The sequence below is a fragment of the Orbicella faveolata genome, unplaced genomic scaffold, assembly GCF_042242905.1.
Source record: "Orbicella faveolata isolate gen_17 unplaced genomic scaffold, um_ofav_v1 contig_2, whole genome shotgun sequence".
NCBI classification, from domain to species: domain Eukaryota; kingdom Metazoa; phylum Cnidaria; class Anthozoa; order Scleractinia; family Merulinidae; genus Orbicella; species Orbicella faveolata.
The window spans coordinates 403,691-420,147 of NW_028301547.1; the positions used below are offsets into that span (position 1 = coordinate 403,691).

At 40.7% G+C, this 16,457-nt stretch overlaps 2 long non-coding RNA genes across 7 annotated transcripts in view; both read left to right on the forward strand.

Moving 5' to 3' along the window:
* LOC110042760 (uncharacterized) overlaps positions 1-5,621 on the forward strand; it is a 38,996-nt gene extending 33,375 nt beyond the window's left edge. For all 5 annotated transcript variants that reach the window (XR_016207438.1, XR_016207437.1, XR_016207439.1 and 2 more), the window contains exons 4-5: positions 1,178-1,262; positions 2,644-5,621. This is a non-coding gene — a long non-coding RNA (uncharacterized LOC110042760). The remainder of the gene's footprint in view (positions 1-1,177; positions 1,263-2,643) is intronic.
* Positions 5,622-8,743: 3,122 nt separating this feature from the next.
* Positions 8,744-16,457, forward strand: part of LOC110042823 (uncharacterized) — a 44,651-nt gene continuing 36,937 nt past the window's right edge. Inside the window, exons 1-2 of one of the 2 annotated variants that reach the window (XR_016207451.1) lie at positions 8,744-9,177; positions 9,259-9,533. This is a non-coding gene — a long non-coding RNA (uncharacterized LOC110042823). Of the gene's footprint in view, positions 9,534-16,457 lie in introns of both variants that reach the window. The other variant, XR_016207452.1, reaches the window with a different exon arrangement.

Genomic DNA, 16,457 nt, shown 5'->3' on the forward strand with positions numbered 1-16,457 from the left:
TCGAGAACTAAATGTTATCGACAACTAATCATGCCCGATGCGAGTATTCCACACACTGGGGTGTAAGTTGCCAATAGCTAAGTCATGCCAGCGAGAGATTGGGAACTAACGTTCACTACGCATGCTTAAAACACTACGTATGCTCAAATGTGTCCTGTTTCGAGAGTTGTCGACACCTAAAGCAATGATTCCCACATACAGGAAAATGATCAAAACGAAGTTTTCGACGACTATTAATTGTCGACAACTAAAGCAGTTTCCCTTTGCGAAAAGGGTGGTGGGGAACATTGAATGAAGGGGTAGCACGAAAACACGCGAAGAGTTTGAGATCTTAGCAAATCTCTTCATTAATACTGGTAGGGGGCTTGGAAGAGGCAGCCGTATTGGTCGTTGATATGGGAAGCAGCATTAGTATTCTGGCAGATCTTGCTTTACAATAGTTCCGTCTTACGATTATATGTACAAATAGCGATACAAGATAGACGTTTATTCACATCGTAGTCCGTGTAAGGATTTATGCGACAAATCTGGCCCAGTATTTATCAAGGAAGGTGTAAGATAATCCAGCATCAGTGTCAACTTTGAAGTTAGTAGTTCTTTCTCTCTCTCCCTCTCCCTCTCTCCCCTCCGCCCGCCTCCCCGGCATTTCTTCATCTCTTTTTCTCTCTTCTTTTTGTTCTGTAGTTTAGTTCGGAACGTAGTGACTCTAACAATGTGAACAATTGTGACTACCATTGTTGTTCTAACCAGTCCTACATGCACTTATTTTTTATTTTTAATCGATTTACATAATGAAGTTTGTATTTGGAAGTGTACACCGTGTTTGGTGTCCCTAATGTTTCAGGTAGTAGTCCGTCAGAGAATAATAAATACTTTAAAGTTCTCAAGCTGGATCTTTCACAGCCCGTTAGAGTAGACTTAGACATAGACATAGTTTATTTTGCGTGGTCGCACACTTAGTTATGGTAGAGGTGCGTCCCATAGACTTATTAAGCAGTCTACAGCATGCACCGGTCATTTTACAGGTGCGCCCTGAAAACAAAACAACAAGGTAAACATGTTCATTTAGAAATGAATATGAAACTTGACTAACTAAGATGGCGTAATTACCTTTAAATGATCAGCTCTCTCAGTTGGGGTGTTTCGCGATGTCCTCATGGGATTTTTCCGCCTGCAGGTGTCTGAGAAAAAAGATTACATGAAATGAGACAGGAGGAAAGGTCAGTTTGACACAAGTGGCAGAAAACTTTGTGGATTAACAGGTAAGGACTTGATCAATAAAGCGGTTTTCAATCAAATGCTGAATATAATATGGAATAGGCCATTTCCGAGTTTCCTTGCCTCTGTTTCAAAACGAGTCTTCGTGGAAAACCTTTTTATGAGCATGAGTTTGATTTGCATTGAAATGAACCTGTAGACAGGAGCTCATTTTCACATGAATGGTCTCGTACGTAGACTCGTTTTGACACAGGCAAAAGGTGACTCAGAAGTGGCCTTTTTTGGTTGGCTTCACCAAGCTCTATCACTACCTTAAAAACACTGTGGTCACCTATTTAAAGGCACACTGTCACCATTTTTAGCATAGTTTTGGAAATTTCAATAACATATTTTTACAATAACTGCCTAATTTCTCGCGCGCTGATTGGCTCATTAATATCATCAATAAGAGTACAGACAGATAAAATTTTAATTTATGCAAGCTTTCAAGTTTAAATTTCAGCTGTCACACTGTCAACTTTTAACCAATGCGATTTTATGGACTTTTTTAAGTAGCCAATCAAAAAGCGAAAAAAGTTATTAACAATGTTGGCGTCATTTTGAATAAAATTCACTTATCTTTGTTTACGACAAGTTTACGCGTCTTTTCCCCTCATTTATTCCCGGAATTTGACCAGTTTGGGGTCTTGTTATTGTAAAAAACGAATTGACATCAGTTTTTTATGCGTCTGTTCTCGTATTGATGATAAATTTCGTCATAACATTGTCAAAGTTTACTGGGGAACCACTCGCCTGCGGTTCGTGGTTTCACAATCATTTTGACAATGTTATGCTGCAATTTATCACCAATAAGAGGACAGACGCATAAAAAACTGACGTCAATTTGTGAAATCGAACATTGAAAGCTGAACAATATTGGTTTTATTTTGGAGAGCAGTACCCGACAAATGATTAAAACCTATTAAGAAGTGAGGATGGCTAACGATGGCGAGGATGGAAACGGATTGCGATATGGATTTTTGAAAAAGCGTCAGGCTGTCAGTTTTTCAAAAGTTCAAGTTTGGCTCGGAAATCGTGGAAATTTTGCAAAAATGATGCTGCAGTGTGACGTTCTTCAGGAAATAGTAAGAGCTAACTTAGTTCTTATTCCATAAATTTAGGGACCATTTCGTGAATTTATAACAGTTTTAAGCAAATATATCGTGACAGTGTCCCTTTAACCTATCAGACGTAGAACGAAAGCCACAGGTAAATGACTAGGTTAATTTTCCCGCGCCGAACGACAGTTGCGTGGTCATATTTCGTTCTTGTTTGCATTTATAGCCCCTTGTGCTTCTAACGTTCGCTTTGCTCTTGAATTGAGGTGATAATTTTACGATTGAAAACCTGCTGTCTAACCACCACAATTTTTACTTTTTATGTCAGAAACTGATAGTTCAGTCACAAGGAGCATCAGCTCGGAAGCGTGGCTGGGTTTCTCTGGCAAGCAACCGAACGGTGAACAATCTGAGACACTGGAGTACAAGTGTTGGAAAGGGAACAACTGATCAATGCAGGCATATTGTTTACTTTTTCTGACAGTCGGGGCAAACTAAAACTATTCAATCATTGACTTTAGGATTTAAATCCATTGAAATGACTGGAGTTTAGTATTTGATGTTTATTGCGGGCTTATGCATAAGGCGCGCAAAGTCTGGGCAAATCTTGTGGATATGTATGTGTGCATACAGGATGACAAGCGGTATATAGGTGAAGCACCTGAGGCTCTTTCATACTGGAGAAATAAACCTTGTACTGCGTACAACTTCAGAAGGTGCAACAACGTAATTGTCCCGCGTTTTAACTCGCAGTTTCTTAAAGACTCTATTAGCTACAGAGGCGCTATTCTTTGGAACGCTGTGTCGACCCATTTCACAGGCCAGGTTACTGTTTTTTATCGCAAAGTGAAGAAGGACTCGTATTTCAAGGAACTCGATTTTAGCGCACAGTCAATCCAGTCGTTGACCAGCCACTACGAAGATTTTAAATGTTTTTATCTATTTTGTGTTTAAATGCTGTAGTCAATTTACTGTATATTTTAGAGTTTTTTCGTAGCGAGTGTATTTTGTAAGTAATGTTATCGCTATTTTAATTATAGATCTATATTCATTTGTAATTAATTTTGCACGACCCCACAAGCTTTGAGCTTTAAATCTTATCGTGTTAAAATAATCGATATGTATGTACCGTAAATCCTCGAATTAGCGCCCCCCCTCGAATAAGAGCCCCCTTCGAATAAGCGCCCCTCCTATCGGCCGAAATTTAAAATAAGCGCTCTCCCGCGAATAAGCGCCGCCCTCCTCTCTCCCCATTTTGTGGACGAGTAATGAGACAACAAAGGGTGTATAGTTTTCGTCATGTAGTATTAGATTGATGCATTGTTTCAGTTTGTGAACATGTTTAGTGAACACGTTGAACACGTTAAGTACTAACAGTGCCACGATTTAAACTCTAGGATCAGCGTTTTATGTCAATAAACAGCTTATGTTGGTGTTTACGCGCAGATGATGTATTAAAAGAATGATCATGTCAGGCTACGATTTGGGAAAAATTAAATAAGGGCCCCCCGTCATATCCTAAATTTGAAATAAGCGCCCCGGGCGCTAATAGGCCCTTTACAGCTTGGATCACGTGACCAAATTTTTCCTAAAAATTTTTTATATTATGGGCTATAACTTAAAAAATGCTTTGTCCACACAAATCTTATTCTTTTAAAAATTCGGACCGTCATAAAATCTCCTTTAATGATGGGGGCCTCAAACTTGGCCATTTTGATATTTTCGACATGCTTTTTCCATTTCTGGCACTCGTTAAGTTACAGCCCATAATTTTATGAAAAATAGGTCACGTGACGACATAGCTGCAAAGGGCGTATTCGAAGATTTACGGTATGTATGTATGTATGCGTGTATGTATGTATGTACGTGACAGACCTTCCGGAGCATATTTTGTCCAATAGGTAGACTGGGTACTAGTAATTTTGAGTGATCCTTTGCTGGGGCCTTCGATGGCGGCCATTGCCAGTGTTGTGCAGCCTTTGTTGGGCGTACTGTTTCATATCGTGTTGTCTGCGCCCTTATTTTGTTTTAAGTAATTATTGTACAGCTTACAGTTGCGAGTTTAGTTGCAGTTTCCAAGGGAAGCTATTTCCGATTTTTCAATCGTTCTATTGCCGTCATTAGTTATATTTGTTTGTTTTTTCTTTCCTTTCATTTAACACAAGCGCGCATAGGAAAGGCAAACGCTGCCTTTCGGTAAATGTTAACGAAAAGGGAAAAAAATAGAAAAAAAGCACAATTAGGATATGATCTCATATCCTCCAACTTCCCAGACAGATACTTTCTCCACTGTGGCACACTGTAAAATATATTAATTATGCAGGAAATATTGATTAAGGGCCTCTTCATATGAGCCCGGCAACCGGGCTGGCTCGGTTACCGGGACGAATTTTGTTGTCTGTTCATATGGGAAATTTCAGCCTGGTCGACCGGGATAAAACCCAAGAAACACAACAAAAATGGTGGAACATAGACTTGCATCGTTCGTGGCTGTCGTAGCTTTGTGGTCTCTTGTAACTTTACTAATAAAGCTAATTCGCATACTTCTAAAGTGGAAATACATACAAGACAAAAATTATGCCATTTTTGAAGCTATGTTGCGAAAACGAAGCCATTTTGTCTAAAAAGTTTCGTCCCGGTTACCCGGGCTGGAGTGTTCATATGGGAAAATTTTCATCCCGGTTACCGAGATCTCGGTTTTTGCGACCGAGATCTCGGTAACCGAGCCAGCCCAGCTTCTCGTATGAACACATCGAAATTTTTACGAAGGAAAGAGTGCCGAGGCGAGATCCCGGAAACCGAGCCAGCCCGGTTGGCTGGGCTCATATGAAGAGGCCCTAATGTACGTTCCTAGCGAGAACCGACAAGTCATGCGAAAATATTACCAAACTCATCCATTATTGTATTTTCATCTTTCTAGTAGTTGCCTACTCGTTAAGACTGGAATAAATAACACTAGCCATAAGCCCATATTTGCGCACATCGGACCGGTTATTGAAGCGTTCATCGCCTCAAGCTTGAACAAGCTCGTATTTCGTTAGTGTCGTTTCATGCAAGGTTGCCCCGGAAGTTCGTTAGCAAACAGGCTAAATGAGCATGAAAAATCGTCAGGTGTTTATGAAACTGAAGTGACGGGAGGGGAACTGAAATCGGGGATAGGAACCAGCTATGGTGGAGGAAACACCAAGGGAAAGTATAGACGGAGGTAGAGTACCAAGTTAACCACTCGATCACGGGCAAACAGTGAAAATCAACGTTGATTTCTGCATATAATAAATCCACTTTACTTGTGCTATATGTATCAAACTATCCGTCGTTGCAGAGAGTGTAACTGTTTTAGTCTTCAACTTAGATGAACTGTTATTCACATCCTTGTGTTCTATCGTCACTTCATTTAACTGTTAACGAGAAATGACTGAAAGAGGGAAGGGAGGGAGCGAGCGAGCGAGTGATGTATGTATGTCACACCAATCAGATTGTATCTACTATAAACAGCGAATCAAATTTCTTGTTGTCAAGGTAAATGGTATGTGAGAAGATTTGATCCCGATACAGTTGAGAACGGCCATAGTTATAGTGCTTTGGGTTGTTTTAGAGTGCATTATTTTAGTCTACTGGTGGCTAGTTATGAACCAACCTCGTTCCCAGGGTCTCTCATCTTACCGCCCCCCGGAGCTCGCTCTAGGGGGCGGTAAGATGAGAGACCCTGGGAACGAGGTTGGTTATGAACGACATGAGTCGTGAGTTTTGATGCAGTTCAAGAGTTAGTAATATGCAAACAGCACGAGATAACAATTTGCATATTAGCGTGCTTTCTGAGACTGGTCACTGAGCTTTGAGAAGAATGTATTTTGATTGTTATTGTCATTTGGACTGTAAATGTAACAAAACAAAAACGTAGGCTCAAATATAGAAGTTTCTAGTAGTAAACATCTCCCGTTTTTGTCACCTTCAGAGCTTCCTATGCGTACATCCAGTTTGGGGTTAAAGAGAATTGCAACACCTTTTGAATGATTTGTTACGTGACCGTAAAAAATGTCCCCTCCCCAGTCAGATTTCCATATCGCTTCAACATTTTGTGTTGAACAAGTTTCTTGAAGGAATATTACGTCAAATTTATAATTATGAAGCCCCCTAAACAACTGTCGTCTCTTTCGTGCTTGATTTAAACCTCTGGCATTGATTGTCATATTGGAATCTTAATAAATCGGTTTGGTTGAAATTGGAGAATTTTGCGGTAATGACAAAGCCACCTGTGTAACTAGCATCAGAATTTGGGCGTATAAATTGTTATAAAATCTTCTGTAGTTGGATGTAAGAAGAAAGCTATTAGACCTATATTGGGTACTCATTCTTGATATGTAAACGAAAATCAACATTTAAAAATAAAGCTATCGTCGCTTGCACCTAAGCGTGGACATGTGACACCGAAACATGCTCTAATTAGGTGTCAAACGTGGCATGATTGGTCATCAAACATTTAAAGTTTAGCAGACCGTAACGTGAACTTTTGCGCTCCGAAAGACTCTGAAATTCTTACTTCCGCCAATATTTCTTGGTTACAATTGGATGTTACTAACAGTGGTAACAGGAAACGGAGAACGGGGAAGCGGGAACCGGCAACGGGAGTCTGGGAACGAGTGTGCAGCGGTAACACGCCAAAGAATTCAACATGGCGGACAAAGGAAAAGAAAAGAGAACAGAAATGTGAGGAAGTGTTACGGTTGTAAACGTGGGTTACTACCGGCTGTGTCGCAGAGTCCAGTATGGTACTGGGTTAAACAAAGCATAAAATAGCGCCTGGCCAGAAAATCGAATCGGTATTATCACATACTTTCCCAATAAGTCAGTACAAAATGCAGACTTCAAGACTGCAGACCGGGTGAAAAACTGCAGACTAGGTACAAAACGCAGACAGAGAATAAAGACTGTTTTTCGTCTGATACGTGACAACATGTCATCTGAAAACATACCGAGTGTCACGCAGTCGCTTTTCCGCGGTCATCTTTCATCAACATTAGCATTGTTGTTGGATATTCCTTGATTGTTTCTTCATATATTTTGTCTTTAACAAAGCGGCCAGACCACAGGTCATTTATATGCTGCTCACCTGATTTGCCAGCTGACTTGCCTATAGCCGAAAGGCCGCCACGCTGCCGAATGCGAAGACAGCGGACGACCCGCGTTCAAAGACGGTCATGTGTTATGTCACTTGTCCTCGAAATCGTATTGATATGACAGCTCGCGCACAAACTGAGAAGATATGAGTAGACTATGAAGGCTTGAAATTCTATTTAAGAATGACCGTGGCTTGACCGATTGGGGACGTAGCTTGTGATAATACCGATACGATTTTTCCCCCAGGCCGCATTTCATGCTTTGTTTATCATAGTGCCAATCGGACTCTGCTATAACAAGAACGTGCTGGGCACATGATCAGGGGGCACAGCCGGTAGAAACCCACGTTTACATCTGTAACACTTCCTCACATTTGCCCAAATTGTTCCCTTTTCTTTTCCTTCGTCCGCCATGTTGAATTTTTAGGCGGATTATCGCTGTACACTCGTTCCCAGACTCCCATTCCGCGTTCCCTGTTCCCTGTTCCCTGTTCCCTGTTCCCTGTTCCCTGTTCCCTGTTCCCTGTTCCTCGTTTTCCCGTTCCCCCGTTCCTCTTTTTCACATTCCCCCGTTTTCCGTTTTCCGTTGCTCGTTGCCCGTTGCCCATTGCCCGTTGCCCGTTGCCCGTTGCCCATTGCCCGTTGCCCGTTCTCCGTTCTCCGTTCTCCGTTCCCGTTTCCCCGTTACCAGTTTTAGTAAATTCCGTTACACTTGAAGTAAAACCACTTTCGCGAAAGTTGTAAGCATATTAACACAGGTCTGGGTCAATTTCTCTGAAGAAGTCTTCAATGTCCAATCTTTCTGCCATTTCGTGTGCTCTAAAAACTATGTTGTGCTGAACTTTGAGCCCGAAAGATCGCGTCTATCTGCTAAACTTCTTTTATAGCCTGGGAACAGGCTCCCGGCAAAGGGGGAAAAAATTTGGTGAGCGCGAAACAGAAGAATTCGGAGTGCGATTGTTTCGTCATTCGAGAAGAGATGTTACTAAAACTAGGAACGGAAAACGGGGAACGGAGAACGGAGAACGGAGAACGGAGAACGGGGAACGGAGAACGGGGAACGGAGAACGGGGAACGGGGAATACGGAATGGGAAATGAGGAACGGGAAATGGAGAACGGGAAATGGAGAACGGGAAATGGAGAACGGGAAATGGGGAACGGGAAATGGAGAACGGGAAATGGAGAACGGGAAATGGAGAACGGGAAATGGAGAACGGGAAATGGAGAACGGGAATTGGAGAACGGGAATTGGGGAACGGGAATTGGGGATCGGGAAATGGGGAATGGGAGTCTGGGAATGAGTGTACAGCGGTAACCCGCCTGAGAATTAGAAATGGCGGACAAAGGAAAAGAGAAGGCTCGAAATTGGGAACAGTTTGGGGAAATGTGTGAAAGTGTTACGGTTGTTAACGTGAGTTTCTACCGACTGTGCCCCCAGAAGACCGGACCAGTACGTTCTTGTTAGAGCAAAGTGCGATTGGTACTGGGATACACAAAGCATGAAATGGCGCCTGGGGAGAAAATCACATGCTACCCCAATCGGTCAGGTCACAGTTCGTTCTTAAATAGAATTTCACGCCTTCATAGTCTTCTCATATTCTCTCACTCTGTGCGTGAGCTGTCATGTCAACATTTAAAATAGCAACACGCAATAGGACATCGAGGACAAGTGACACAACACGTGCCGCTGTCTTCGCATTCGGCAGCATAGCGGGCCTTTCGGAGAATTCAGCTGGCAAATCAGGTGAGCAGCAGTTAAATAATCTGTGGTCTGGCCGCTTTGTTAAAAACAAAATGGTCACAGTCATCACGATGTCGTTTACAGACGAAAAAAGTGGCATCGACTGATTTGGGATTAAATATGATAAAGGTAAGAAATTAACAGAAACTGCTCGCCAACAAATCCAATCAGCTGTCCATTGAACGCTTGACGTCCCGATGCGAATGACGTCATTGGATTTTGAAAGAAAGCCGAAGTGGACGTATGTTGTCGAGTGTGCAGAACATAATATTTGAACCAAGGAAAGGATGCTATCTTGCACGATTTAAGGAGCTTGTAAAGCATGACTTAAAACAAAGATGAGCTCATGAATAACGAAGGTATGGTCGTTTCTTTGATCGTAATAGCTTTCTAGATGTACTTGTATTGAAGCCTGCACAATGGCATTCATGGTCCATTTGCCTGATACATTATTTAATCTTCCATTGTCAGTTCAAAGTCTTGATCAATAATAATTTCTTAAAACATGAGCAAGCGAATATTAAAGTTATAGCCGACGTTTCGGCGTCATCGTGACACCATTCTTAAAGCAAAGTTAATAAATTAATGCGAGGGTTTGATTTACTACTACTATGAACTCTCTACAAATTAGCATAATAACAAAGGATCACCTTTGCGCGAATCGAGTCCATTTGCACGTTTAGCGATGCTTTAAGTTTTCTAATAAAAAGCATCTCCTTAATTAGGCAATCAAATTTGTTCGAACATTTAGTAAGCACGTGAAACAATTTCAAGTCCGGCAGTCGATACGACAGTGCAACATCTGTTTCCTCAGTAAAATTTTCACCTTCCAGTTTCTCCCTTCCAACCAAATGTAACGACCGTCATGTCATTGTCATGCACCTTGCAGAGTATGAACTCAGTCTTCATATTATCTCCTGTTCTGTGCTCTTTCTCCTCCAGTCAGTTTCTTTTTTTCTAAATTTGGTTCCTCAAATCAAACTCGGTTTGCACTGATCATCACGAGACCCTCAAACATTTTCACGCCTTGGCTAGACATTTTACAGTTTCGCCTGTTCCGGTCGCAATCCGGCCGTTTGTATGCCTTGATATCCAGGCGTTTGTTGTTTGTTTGGAAAACTCCCTGAAGCTAAGAAGTTTGCCACAGTCTGACAAAACGCGTCGAGGACGGATAACCAAATGTTACAATATCAGTTTGCAAATTGCTGGTCACTTGGCTACATGTAGTTAAGCATTTAAAAAGTTGTTCTACAGCATCTCCCAGTTCGGGTTAGTTTCCCGTCGTTTACAGAGCTCACAATCTAATTCAAGGCTTTTGGTTCCTTATTTATTTTTCATTCGTATTTTGAAGTATTTGCCATGGTCGTCATTTGAACCTATATTCATCCAAAACAAAGTAATCATTGTCTTCTTACAATTGATGGAGAGGAATTGCTGAACTATAAAGTTCAGTATCTGTTATACGAACAAGTGAATCTTCCCTTTTCTGCTTAGATTATCAGCGGTAAGGAACGGAAACTCTGCCATTTTTTACCTCGAACCACAAACATAACCGCATATGAAGAACTAATGGAAAATATTCTCAGTAAGGTCTGTCCATTACCTCTTTATGTTGAACACGAAGTCAAGCTATCCATTCGTTTATTAGCTGGAATACATTGACAATAAATTCATCGCATTATCTTTATTAAGCCGTCTTTCGGCATTTTAGGGTTGAGTTGTAGCACTGGGGAATCGTGGTTTCACGAGTGGGCTAATTTAATATGGCTGCTAGTTGTAAATATCAGGTTGTCTTATCTGTGACTGGAACCATTGCAGTGCGATATAGAGGTCATGTTTCCTTGCATTCTGAAACGAATGAGTTCATCTGTTGATAGGGACAGTTTCGTTAACAGAAGTAAATTGAGAAGATAAACGTGTGCATATTTTTCGACAACGCAAAAGAGGCAAGAAGCCCTTAGGAATAAAGTTTGCTTGACATAAGGTGGAATTTTCTTTGTCTGAAGCCAGATTAACTGAGATAAGAGGGAACAACAATGAACATTGATTTTGACTTTGGTTGCTATAATATTATGACCGTTTGATGTGTATTTGTAAAACTTCCTGAAGAAGTCTACGAAAGTTTGACGAAACGCGTCGGGAACCGATAGCCAAGTGTTACAACTTCAGCTCTCAAATCGCTGGTCACTATATTTTTAAATATTTGCCATGAGAAAGATTGCTGAACTATAAAGCTCAGTATCCGTTGCGCGAACAAGAGAATCTTTCTTTTCCCGTTTAGATTATTAGTGGTAAGGAACGGAAACTCTGCCATTTTTTACCTCGAACCACAAACATAACTGCATATGAAAAACTAATGAAAAATATTCCCAGTAAGGTCTGTCCGCTGCCTCTTTATGTTGAACACGAAGTCAAGCTATCTATTCGTTTTTTAGCTGGAATACATTGACAATAAATGCACTGCATTATCTATGTTAAGCCACCTTTCGGCATTATAGAGTTGAGTAGTAGCACTGGGGACTTGGTTGTACGAGTGGGCTAATTTATATATGGCTGTTACTTGCATTATCACGTTGTCTTATCTATGGTTGGAAACCGTGATTGCAATGCGATATGACTAGGTCATACCTCCTTGCTTCTGAAACAAAATTCTGAAACGAAAGAGTTACCCTGTTGATAGGGACGGTTTCAATTAGAGATAAACGGTTACATATTTTTCGACAACGCAAAAGAGGCAAGAAGCCTTCAGGAGTAAAGTTTGCTTGACTTAAGGTGGAATGTTTTAGGTATGTAGCCAGATTAACCGAGATAAGAGGGAACAACAATGAATATTGATTTTGACTTTGGTTGCTATGATATTATGACCGTTTCTGTCACTTTGAAGTTACAGAGTCTTTTGTTAAATCGCTTAACATGCCATTTAAGTTTACTCAATCCCAGAGCTTTAAATGTCACCATTGTCAAACAGAACAATTTAATCATTGATCTGCGTTCTTCTATCGAGCTTGTTGCACGACAGTGATCGCGAACAATGCAGTCAGTTGCAAATCAACGAATGCATGCTCTTTCGAATACCTAAATTAATATTGAGATCGACGGCAAATCGATCAGAAAAAGTTGAAGAAGCCAAATCATTGGGCTTGGTACTAATTGACGAACACCTTTCATGGACCTGAACACGAAATGAGCAAGAAGATATCCTCAGCCATAGGTGCCCTAGAGCGTGTAAGAACATTCATCTCCGAAAGCACAGCTCTCCAAATCTACCAAGCGTTGATTTTACGCCACTTTGACTACTGTAGCTCTGTTTGGAATGAACTTGACGTTAACTTCAGCAATAAATTGCAAAAACTCCAAAATAGGACTGCCAGGGTCATTACCAGGTCCAGTTATCAAACAAGTGTCAGTTTTCTCTAAAGTGGACTCCTCTGGGACAATCTTTCAACTCGCCGAAAAAAAGCTTACGGCGAGCGATGTCAGTTGATGTTTAAAACAATTAAGAGGCTTTCTCCGAAGTACCTGCAGAACTCATTTAGCATCCGCAGTACACCGTATAATCTAAGGGATTTTGAGATCAAACTAGACTTGCCCAAGCCGCGCACGAACTACTGCAAGCGTGGCTTTGGCCATAGCTGGGCGCTATTTCATGGAATAGCGTTCCCGTCTATTTACGGAAATTAGACTCTCTTGGACGCTTTAATAGGGAAATTGACCAACGTTACAGTAAGTGTCAGTCAGGCTCCCACACGGCAATCTTGTAAAACAGTGTAGTTATAATTAAACTCCTTTATTGTTATTATTATTATTATTATTATTATTATTATTATTATTATTATTATTATTATTACTATTATACAGCAGCAAAAACGTATGCATGCTACGTGCAGTCATTAAATAGTATGACGGGGCGCGTGAGCGTAACCCGTTGACTAGAGTGAAAACCCTTAATTCTGTATAATAAATAAAATATCTCTAGTTATTGAAATAACCTCTACCAATAAAAGAAACCTGACTATGTTAGCATTCTGCTTGTGTGAGAAGTCGATCTCAGCGCACTTTGAGGCGCAATTTATCTTCACTCAATTGCTAGATTTCTTTTTTTACTATATGGATATTTTTATCTGACAGTCTAGAAAGCGTCATAGAAATTTTCAAGGGATTTCAAACTTTGGAAGTAGTCGCAAAACCCGAATTTCGAAAGCGTTTGCTTAGCATCGTAGTGTTCTTTCCAAATTTGTCCCTTGGAGACTCCCACGAGAATACAAGTGACCTATTTTAAACTTCCCGCGAGAATATTAATATATGCTAAGCTCCGCCTCCGCAAACAATCGCGCACACGCCGCCAAATTAGTATTGAAATTGAGGTGGTAACTAGACAATTCTAAAAAAAACTTTGAACACTCCTAAGATATGACCGATGCGATCGCTGCAAAAATGTTCAGGAATCGTTGCGATCATATGGAAACCACACTCCAGCTATTGTTGTCGCGAGATAGACTTAAAGTTCTATCTTGACGATTGTCGCAATCCCATACTGGTTGTCGGAAGCATTGCTCAACTTTTCCTCTATCGATCGGAGCGATCGAAGCGATTTTAACAAAAGAGAAAACTGTTAACCCAGGGAAAAACAGAGGGGAAAACAGGTCGGCTGTTTTTGTTAGTTTGTTTGTTTGTCTGAGTTTTTTTGGTAAAAAAGGCATTAGGCGAAATAATAAAGAAGAGTGACCAACCGAACACACATATGAACCCGACTTAACGGAGAGAGCCGTATTTGACGTTGAGATTGTACAATGGAAAGCAAAGTGGGCGCACTTTGATGCAGAACACAAACCAACCACTCTGCAATATACGCTTTGCTGCACCAATAAAGAACTGTCTCCTAATGTTACAGCCATCCTCACCATCCTACTCACTATACCTGTATCGACAGCAACTCCGGAACGTTCGTTTACTGCTATGCGGAAGGCCAAGACCTATATTCGGTCTACCATGGGAGCAGAGAGGCTGTCTGGTCTCGCTCTCCTGCGTGCTTACAGAAATAGGACCATCGACACCGACATAGTCATCCAAGAGTTTTGTACCAAGAAGCCGCGTAAATCTTATTTATAATGGTCATGCACTTAGCTATATAAGCACTAAGCTAAGCTAATTTACAGGCATGCCACCGAAACAAAGGAAACAAATATGTCAGATAAACGTAACAAAGTTAAATCATATCCCAACTGGGAGAGGACAGACCAGTTGGCTATTTACAAAGCGTCACCGAGTATTTGAACTCTGGACTACCTAGAAACAGATCCCGCTAGTGGCAGGGTGGAGGCCTTGAACCCGGGACCTCCGCATTACAACACCAGCGCCCTAATATAAGGCATATGTAAGGTTGGCATTGATACTGCCAACTATTATCACTGTTATCTTGTTTAAACGTTTGAAATTCCTCTCGTAACTATTTGCTGGTCATGCTGATATATAGTCCTAACGCTTTTAAACCCAGTGGGGTGGTAAGTTCCGTAAGTGCCTATAGGGATGCCTTTGAAGTAAAAAAAAAAAAAAAACTTAAGTTCTTTCCCCAGTATTGCATTGCGCATCCCTACTGCGCATAATTTCACGCGTGATTAGCGCGCGCGCATTAAAAAATGGCGGCTTTTTCTTTACGGCTGGACTTCGCCATAGAAGTAAATCGTCATTTTCTCGCAAATAAGTATGGTGACCTATCATTTTTTTTCTGTTGCTTTGAACTGAGTAATAAATTTCTCTGTGTAAAATAAAAACGGACTAATCCTCGGTGTAGAACAAAAACAATCGTCGGAAACGTGAATTTAGCAAGCGATCGTGACTACAATCATGGTGCTATTATAAGGATTTATTGGGTATAAACAAGGTGCTGTTGCTGTTAAACGAACATGGGGACCCCCCATTTTTATTTCAAAATTCAAGTTCCTATAATGTAAACAGTCAATAGGCAAAGTTTCACAAAAATCTCAGTCTAGGTTCTATTTCAGTGGCATGATCTTAACAACTAATAACATTAAACATTCTTCAGTTATGCTGTCTCGCTCTAAGTGGAAGTCGGTAAATTGCTTCCCCTTCTGCAAAATACGAAAATTGCCGGTGATAAAGCTTGTATCATTTACCTGTATTATGCAATATGAAACATTTTAACTTTTATATCCTGGCTTACAGGTAAAAACTGGCCAGGAACACCACTGCCGGCGTACTCAGTGTGGACGGAAAACACTGATTTGATGCGTTTTCAGATTTCTCCGTAGGCTCATTCTTGTTAGTGCTCCTAATTAGTCCACTAGGGCTAAATACTTTGACACTTGAAAAATAAAGGTTCTTATCTTATTTCTCCCGCGGATGTGGACGGGGCCTAAGTGTCCGTGGAACTTCCTAGCGCACATTTCTTATTGGCCAATGTTTAGACCTTAAGTTATTTTCTGTTTCCTCGTACCCAATCAAATCGCAGGGTCAAACATCGTCCAATTAAAACCCTTATCCAGAACATACCTAGGCTTACGCTTTCGCGGTTTGTATCACAATGTTTAAGGTGGCTCCCTATAGTATAACGATCGCATGCGCTCTGAGGGTGACAGTTCAAGTTATCTGCGCGCTCGAAGGAAAACGTCAGTGTTTTTGGATATTTTATGACGTTAACATGAGCACAAAAAGCAAAACTGACAGTGAATTTTCTTGCGTTTCCTTCGGTGAAATTCCGTAAAATTGGCAGATTGGTAGTAAACATTTCACTTTAGTCGGAGTTCATTTTTCAGGGAAATCCGTATAAGGCAGCGGTAAAAGACATAAATTTGAAAAAATCCAAAAAACTTCCTTTACAAACCTTACTTTTTTCGTGTTTAAAATTGGTATCCCGCTGGAAGCGATGCGCTGTAAAAATTTTGACTGAAGATTTCACCGAAGGAAATTCAAGAAAATCACAAATAAAGCCATAAAAACGGTAAAAAACATTTGTTTGGGCATTTATAATTCAAGACTAGTGCCCAACATTTTAACAGAGATTATAGCAAAACACTATTTAATCATTTGTTATTACATGTAATAAGTTTGAGAGGACTGGGTGTGAAAGCGAATGCAAAAACAGCATTCAGAACATTACTCTATGGAGAACATTCAGAACATTACTCTATGATTACTCTATGGAGCCACCTTAATAAAGTTTTTTTTTAAATCAAAATTTCTTACTTAGCCCTGTCAAATGCAGACTGAATTCATTAGGGTACAATGGTCCTCAGTTTAATCAGTTTATAGCATACTGGGAGTTC